We start from the raw sequence: 8,821 nt of genomic DNA, 5'->3' as shown, positions 1-8,821 counted from the left end.
GGTGGAAATCTGTCCTTTGGTCTGATGAGTCCACGTTTTAGATTTTTGGTTCCAACCTTCGTGTCTTTGTGAGACACAGAGTAGGTGAATGGATGATCTCCACGTTTGGTTCCCATTGTGAAACATGGAGGAGGAGGTGTAATGGTGTGGAGGTGCTTTGCTGGTGACACTGTCTGTGATTTATTTAGAATTCAAAGCACATTTAACCAGCATGGCTACCACCGCATTCTGCAGCGATACACCATCCCATCTGGTTTGCGCTTAATGGGACTGATCCAAAACACTTCCAGGCTGTTTAATAAGGGCTATTTGACCAAGGAGAATGATGGAGTGCTACATCAGATGACCTGGCCTCCACAATCACCCGACCTCAACCCAACTGAAATGGTTTGGGATGAGTTGYACCGCAGAGTGAAGGAAAAGCAGCCAACAAGTGCTCAGCATACGTGGCAACTCTTTCAAGACTGTTGGAAAAGCATTCCTCATGATGCTGACTGAGAGAATGCGAAGAGTGTGCAATAACTAATTTAACTGTATTATGACAGGAAAAGACTGGAAAGGGAAATACCCAACAACAGCCCAAGAKACAGCAGCGTTACACCCCCGAATAGCTACAGGCTGCTTATGAGGAGGTGATGGCTGGGAGTAGCTTGAGGGAGGTGGCTCATGCCTCCTGTCAGTACCTGTTTACAGGGATGCCAATAAACCAAAAACATTCCARATAATTCATAATTATTGCAGTTTGGTGACATGCTTGTCTTTTAGGGAGATTGGTTCGTTATCTTCACCTGTGCAGAATCAAGTGCAGAAAGAGAGGTACGCAGGAATGTCACATCTCAATTTAGGTTAGAGCATGTAATTTGCAAACGACTTTAATAGATAGCACACGTGAGAATCTAGGACATGCGTTATTGACATGGGTTATTGTACACATGAGATTACCATGTCAATCAACGCTCGAATAGAAATGTAGTTTACACCCCGGATTTTGATGCCAACATAGTCGCTACAGTCCCATTTATTTTCATTACAGCCTTGTTTGAATGCCTCGGTTACGCAAAATGTGTAGGAACACCGTTAGGTAGCAGTAGCCTATATTGTTTAATAATTTTTTTTTGAGACATGAGTCTTTTAACCAAAATATCACAGATGAGACAAACATGTTCAATTGCCCCTTTAAGGGCGGGTGGTTACCGTGGTAATGCAACTCAAATCATGTTTTTGCCTGCAAGATTGAGGCTGCGGTTCAAGGTCATAAAAGCTATACCCTCGTTCATTTACACTCGCCTTATGCCCTTCGGGGAATCCCCATCACCATCTTAGAGGCCGGTCCAAATGATTATCCAAGCAAGGGAAGTTTCCAACGAAAGCCCCACAGCTCTCGTTTTTAGTCGAGTTTGTGAGTGTACAATTATGTTCACTTCGGGGCATGAAACTCTCCATAATTCAATTTGCGATGATTGTACATCCGCAAAGAAATGTCCGCCAAAAATTAAAACCTCAACGTCAATATATGGAGTCAACATACAAGTGTAAGTAAAAATGAAATTATGCAACTAATGCACATGACGACACAAACACCTCTTGTAAAAGTAAAGACGTTTTGTTTGGTTAGCTTTTGGAAATTGTAGAACATTTTCCATCTTCAGAAGTTCCAGCTAGGCATGCTAACGAAATTTTGCTAATTCATTTGCTAGCTATCTTACAGTAGGCGTATATTAATAATTATATATTTAATGTAAGTAGACATGCAATCATAATTTACTTTGTGCGATTAATTTACCAACTATATAACAAAACGGCAGAAATACTTTGAAAACAGCTACTGCAGCATTTATTGTACTAAAAATGGGATCATACTTGACGATTGCTTTTCACAAATGCGAGTGAAATGTTCCGAGCTGTGGAGCCCTGACCACCCGCCAATGTTGCTGGTGAAATAGACATTTTACCTGCCAATGCCAAAATCTACCTGCATTTGGAAGGTGGCGGGTGTTAACTTTACCCCCTGGAAAGAGGGAGGGAGATCGAGATCAAATCAAATTGTATTAGTCACATGAGCCGAATACAACATGTGTAGACCTTAGAGTGAAATGCTTACTTACGAGCCCCTAACCAACAACGCAGTTAAAAGAAAATACAGACAAGAATAAGAGATAAAAGTAACAAGTAATTAAAGAGCAGCAGTGAAATAACAATAGCGAGACTATATACTGGTGGGTACCGATACAAAGTCAATGTGCGGGAGCACTGGTTATTTGAGGTAGTATGTACATGTAGATAGAGTTATTAAAATTCCTATGCATAGATGACAACAGAGAGTAGCAGTGGTGTAAAGAGGGGGTGAGTGGGGGGGGACACTGCAAATAGTCTGGGTAGCCTGGGACTAGATGTTCAGGAGTCTTATGGCTTGGGGGTAGAAGCTGTTTAGAAGCCTCTTGGACCTAGACTTGGCGCTCCCGTACCACTTGCCATGTGGTAGCAGAGAGAACAGTCAATGACTAGGGTGGCTGGAGTCTTTGACAATTTTTAGGGCCTTCCTCTGACACCGGCTGATATAGAGGTCCTGGATGGCAGGAAGCTTGGCCCCAGTGATGTACTGGGCCCTTCGCACTACCCTCTTTAGTGTCTTGCGGTCGTAGGACAAGTAGTTGCCATATCAGGCAGTGATGCAACCAGTGGTTGCTCTCGATGGTGCAGCTGTAGAACCTTTTGAGGATCTCAGGACCCATGCCAAATCTGTTCAGTCTCCTGAGGGGCAATGGGTTTTGTTGTGCCCTCTTCACGACTGTCTTGGTGTACTTGGACCATGTTAGTTTGTTGGTGATATGGACACCAATGAGAATGGGGGCGTGCTCTGTCCTCTTTTTCCTGTAGTCCTCAATCCTCTTGTTTGTCTTGATCATGTTGAGGGAGAGGTTGTTGTCCTGGCACTACACGGCCAGGTCTCTGACCTCCTCCCTATAGGCTGTCTCCTCGTTGTCGGTGATCAGGACTACCATTGCTGTGTCATTGGCAAATGATGGTGTTGGAGTCATGCATGGCCATGCAGTCATGAGTGAAAAGGGAGTACAGGAGGGTCTGAGCACYCACCCCTGGAGGGCCCCTATGTTGAGGATCAGAGTGGCGGATGTGTTGTTACCTACCCTTACCACCTGGGGGCGGCCCGTCATGAAGTCCAGGATCCAGTTGCAGAGGGAGGTGTTTAGTCCCAGTGACCTTAGCTTATTGATGAGCTTTTAGGACACTATGGTGTTGTACGCTGAGCTGTAGTCAATGAATAACATTCTCACATAGGTGTTCCTTTTGTCTAGGTGGGAAAGGGCAGMMTGGAGTTGTTAGGTTCTTATTTTTCAGAGTAAATAACTCACGGACACTAGAGAAGCTTTAACCAAGTTTAATCTTTCCCAAAGGTTCTGTACAGCTGAAAACAGACAGCTAAAGATTTCAGACTTCACAGTTTATATGCATCCTACTTAAGACACTCCCCTTTCTCTCCAATCCTTACATTTTATGGCTCTACAGGAAGCTAATAAAGAGGGTAACAGGATTCCAAACATGTATTACTCCTCACCTCCTGACCTCAACCCTTCTTTCATCTAATACACAGATGTCCATCTGTCTCCCCTGTATCAACACATCGCTCTCCTCTCCTCCATCAAACACATTCCAAAGCTTTCTTCTGAGAACCATTAACTTCTAACATAACCCAGTCTCTTTCATTTCCTATCATTAATTTAATATCTCAATGTTCAAAGTTTAGCACATCCCAACAGTCCTTCCTCTTGAACAATAGCGTCCTAATGTTCACTTTACATAAACTTGGAATTTACTTAACTGGATAAACAATAATAATAAACATGAATAATTTTTWAAAAACGAACAAATGATTATAAAAACATGAATTAAACAAACAAACAAATGAACAAACAATGAACAACCAGTCACCGCGAGGTGTACAAATTCATAGACTTATGGCCTCTATACTGTGATCACACAATTTTATTCCCATCTATCATCACATAACAAAATGCCATTCAAGCTCAAMCTGCGGTCTTGTTATATGTCAGATGGAGCGGCTTTGGCTTCTCCACTTTCCCCTTCTCCACTTTCCCAAGAGAGTGATAGCACAAGACTAGGAAAGCAACAAAAAAACATAAAACATAATTAACAATGTGATTATCTATGCATATTTATATATGCATGAAAACCAACATCTGAAACCATGACAATTCCCACTCTCTCTTCACCTGACTCTATGCCTCCAAGATAATTTCCTGCTGGGTTCCACAAAAATGAAAGCTCTAAAAAGCTTCCTCATGCTTTCACCCAGCCTTCCCCTTTAGGCCCCAGGTTCCGAGAGGTGTTCCCAAGTCATATCATTTTCACTTTGTTCCCCGTCTTCTCCATTTCACCTGATAGYCACGGCACCTGATATGCAAGTGCGTATCCCTAATCCACGTTCCACCCTCTTGAGGGAACTCAGCACTCTATCTGCTTTTACATCAATGCCTTCAACATATTGTTCACAGTACAATTACKCCTCTATTCTCTATCATATGATGCATTAACCCATAAAGCAGCTAAACCCCAAACCAACTATGATGTTTATAGTAATTTCCAGACCCAACCATTTGTATGTCTTACAGTGGAATCTAGTCTCTCTCTAGCTCCGCTTCCTGTGTCATGGTGTCTTCACTCACCCATTATGCAGTTGGACCTCACTTCACGTGAAAACTATGCACCACCCCCAAGGAGAGACATGACGATCTTAACCACTGCAGGTACTGTTCGAAGTAGTGTGTCTCTCAAATGGTGTTCCATTTGATGCTGTTCCAACACCCTCGCCTGGTGTCTCTTGGTTATATGGGGCGGCACGGTAGCCTAGTGGTTAGAGCGTTGGACTAGTAACCGAAAGGTTGCAAGTTCAAATCCCCGAGCTGTCGTTCTGCCCTTGAACAGGCAGTTAACCCACTGTTCCTAGGCTGTCATTGAAAATAAGAATGTGTTCTTAACTGACTTGCCTAGTTAAATAAAGGTTAAATAAAAATATCTTGGTTCCACCTGAGGATATGCACACTGCAACACATGGGTTATTTCACAAACATCATTTGTGATATTTGAATAACAGCACCCTCTGTCCTCCCATTGGTCCCCCAGTTACCACTAACCAATCCATGTGACATGAGTTGTCATTACTGATATACCAACAATGCTACAAAAGTAACCATTGCTACTTCCAACATGGCCCATGACTAGTCTCACAATACCCCTCATTTGCACAGTAGTCCAATTCCATGCTATCAATATAGCATTCTATGCTTCTTCTGCTGTCCCTACAGCGACTGCTGTGAGATTAGATATTGCTCGGAATTTGTCTCCTGCTCTCCTATTGTCTTCGTGTTTTACTGATAAGTCTAGGACTGAACTTTCAGCTACCCCCTACCTGTTTCCCAGTTTACCTCTTGGTATCTAGCCACCAACATCTCCAATTACCTCCTGTATTCTGCTACAGTTGGTACCTGCGGATCATACATCCCTGTGCTCAAGTTAGTTACACATCTCTCATCCCAAGGCCCCACGCGTTTGTAAACACTCTTGTGAGATAGTTGAGGGGAGTGATGAGGTAGAGTTGATATTTTGGTGTCTGGAGCAAGACAGTCGACGTGAGGAGCGTGGGACCAGTCAGGCACCATGTTTTGCGGAGATACGCACTGTGTCGCCAGTGCGCCTTCACAGCCCAGTGCGTCATGTGCCAGCGCCCCGCACTTGCCGGGCTAAAGTGAGCATCCAGCCAGGACGTGTTGTGCCAGCTCTACGCTCCAGATCTCCAGTGCGCCTCCACGGCCCAGTATATCCTGCGCCGGCCATACGTACTGTGTCTCCAGTGTGCTTTCACAGCACAGTGCGTCCTGTGCATCCTCCCCGCACTCGCCCTGAGGTGCGTGTCATCAGCCCGGTGCCACCTGTACCGGTCCCACGCATCAAGCCTCCAGTGCACCTCCACAGTCCAGAGCTTTCGGCGACAGTTCCCAGTCCAGAGCTTCCGGCGACAGTTCCTAGTCAAGAGCTTCCGGCGACAGTTCCCATATAAGCACTGCATATAAGGTCCCACAGTTGACAGTGCATGCCAGAGGAAAACCAAGCCATGAAGTCGAAAGGAATTGTCCGTAGAGCTCCGGGACAGGATTGTGAAGAGGCACAGATCTGGGGAAGGGTACCAAAACATTTCTGCAGCAAAGACTCTTCCTAGAGCTGGCCACCCAGCCAAACTGAGCAATCGGGGGAGAAGGGCCTTGGTCAGGGAGGTGACCAAGAACCCAATGGTCACTCTGACAGCACATGGGAGAACCTCCAGAAGGACAACCATCTCTGCAACCCTCCACCAATCAGGCCTTTATGGTAGTGGCCAGACGCTAGGTGCCTTTCCAAATTATGTCCAATCAATTGAATTTCCCACAGGTGGACTCCAATCAAGTTGTAGAAACAACTCAAGGATGATCAATGGAAACAGGATGCGCCTGAGCTCAATTTCGAGTCTCATAGCAAAGGGGTCTGAATACTTATGTAAATAAGGTATTTCTGTTTTTTATATTTATTAAATGAGAAAACATTTCTACAAACCTGTTTTCACTTTGTCATTATGGGGTGTTGTGTGTAGATTGACGAGGGGAAACAATTATTTAATCAATTTTAGAATAAGGTTGTAACGTAACAAAATGTGGTCTGAATACTTTCCGAATGCACTGTATACTTGTAACGCTTGTCGTTGGAATGAGGTGAGGACCAAAGCGCAGCATGGTAAGTGTCCATATTCAATTTAATAACTGGACACTAAGAATACAAAAATAACAATGTGAATGATACAAAACGAAAACGAAACAGTCCCGTATGGTGAAAACACAGACACAGGAAAACAACCACCCACGAAACCCAGGTGAAAAAAGGCTACCTAAGTATGATTCTCAATCAGAGACAACTAACAACACCTGCCTCTGATTGAGAATCATACCAAGCCAAACGAAAAAACCAACATAGAAAAACGAACATAGATAACCCACCCAACTCACGCCCTGACCATACTAAAACAAAGAAATAACWAAAGAACTAGGGTTAGAACGTGACAATACTCCAACATTTTGAATTTGAGATCAATGTTTCATATGAGGCTACAGTACATAATGTCACCTTTTATTTGAGGTTATTTTCATAGATATCTGTTTTACCGTTTAGAAATGAAAGCACTTTATGTATCTAGTCCCCACATTTGAAGGTGTCATAAGGATTTGGCCAAATTCACTTATATGTGTATTAAAGTAATCAAATGTTTAGCATTTGGTCCCATATTCCTAGCACGCAATGACTTCGTCAAGCGTGCGACTCTACAAACTTGTTGAATGCATTTTCTGTTCGTTTTGGTTGTAAATCAGATTATGTTATGCCCAATATAAATTAATGGAAAATAATGTATTGTGCTATTTTGAAGTAATGTTTTATTGTAAATAAGAATATCATATTTTTCTGAACACTTCTACATTAATGTGGATGCTACCATGATTATGGATAATAATGAATGAATCGTGAATAATGATGAGTGAGATAGTTACAGAGGCATAAATATCATATCTCCCAAAATACTAACCTCCCCTGTTATGGTAAGAGGTTAGCATGTTTTGGGGGTATGATATTTGTGGCTCTATAACTTTCTCATTCATCAGTATTCACTTTTCATGATTATCCATGACTAACTATTCCACTCATATTGTTTTAATTATAGGTCATATTTCATAGAAATCTGGAAACCCTAGACAGATACTTTAAAACCATTCCATGTGCAGTACCTATGTTTGTCCTCTGTAGCTATGTGCTTTTATTTGCTGAAATCCATACTTTTTAATAAAACTTTTGTTCTGACTGTTGCCCCGTATTGACTGACAACGACTGATGTTGTCGGAGGTACACTCCGCCCACACAGTCGTCACAACCTGACTCCTCCGAGATGTACATATGGTGTAGTTGAGAAACCCAGCCAAGGGACTCCTTAAAAACACGCCACTTCAAAGTGACTATMTATAACAGTTTAGGTTAGGYGAGCATTTTCGTTAACCCTAAACCTTTTCATAACSTTAACCTAATTATCCTAACCTGCTACGTTAATTATGCTAACCMGCTGCATAAGTTCTCCGAAACTGCTACGAAAAAGACGGGGAATCTCCCCAGCTAAGGCCTATCCTAGCCTAGATATGTAATATTGTTAATTTTCCTTGCGCCTGAAAACGACAGTGACGGCTGCCTCCACTTCAACGAACGATACTCGGTGTGCTTATCATTCCTTTGTCTGTGAGCGGTTGACACCGTTTCCTTGAACGGGGGACAGAGAGCTGAAAAGAAGAAAGAAATAGAGCGCAATAGCCTTCTCTTCGTGTATAGCCGCAGCCCACAGGACGGCGGCGCGTGCAAGGTGGAGTAGCAGAGACCGCAGTTCCCGGTACTGAAGACGGTGACGAGAGCTCATTCTCTCTGCAAGGGAAGGAGGGCGGGGTCTCGTAGCATCAGCGCTCTCATTGTATGTCGGCTGCTGATGCTGAGCAGTAGCGGAGAAAAAAAAACGAGGGCCATGGATACGGTTTTAAAAAGCTTAGGCCTTAATACATTGTGGAGATTAATTACACGGTAAGAATGCTCTGTTTCTATRTATTTATTTAAAATGTTTGACAAGGTATGAATAATAGAGAGATAGGAGAGAGATATATGCTTTTGCAGCAGGTTGATAGGAATTCTCATGAAGCGCAAGCGCCATATGTGTGTTATTACTGTCGTT

General features: G+C 43.2%; 1 protein-coding gene across 4 annotated transcripts in view; it reads left to right on the top strand.

Moving 5' to 3' along the window:
• Positions 1-8,564: 8,564 nt before the first annotated feature.
• Positions 8,565-8,821, top strand: part of LOC111981520 (janus kinase and microtubule-interacting protein 2-like) — a 36,491-nt gene continuing 36,234 nt past the window's right edge. For all 4 annotated transcript variants that reach the window (XM_024012812.2, XM_024012811.2, XM_024012815.2 and 1 more), the window contains exon 1: positions 8,565-8,673. The gene's annotated coding sequence lies outside the window, so the exon portion shown is untranslated. The remainder of the gene's footprint in view (positions 8,674-8,821) is intronic.

Source organism: Salvelinus sp. IW2-2015, linkage group LG20 (genome assembly GCF_002910315.2).
Source record: "Salvelinus sp. IW2-2015 linkage group LG20, ASM291031v2, whole genome shotgun sequence".
In the NCBI taxonomy this organism is placed as follows: Eukaryota; Metazoa; Chordata; class Actinopteri; order Salmoniformes; family Salmonidae; genus Salvelinus; species Salvelinus sp. IW2-2015.
The sequence above is the reverse complement of the archived record's forward strand: the minus strand, read 5'-3'. Positions and strand labels throughout refer to the sequence as shown.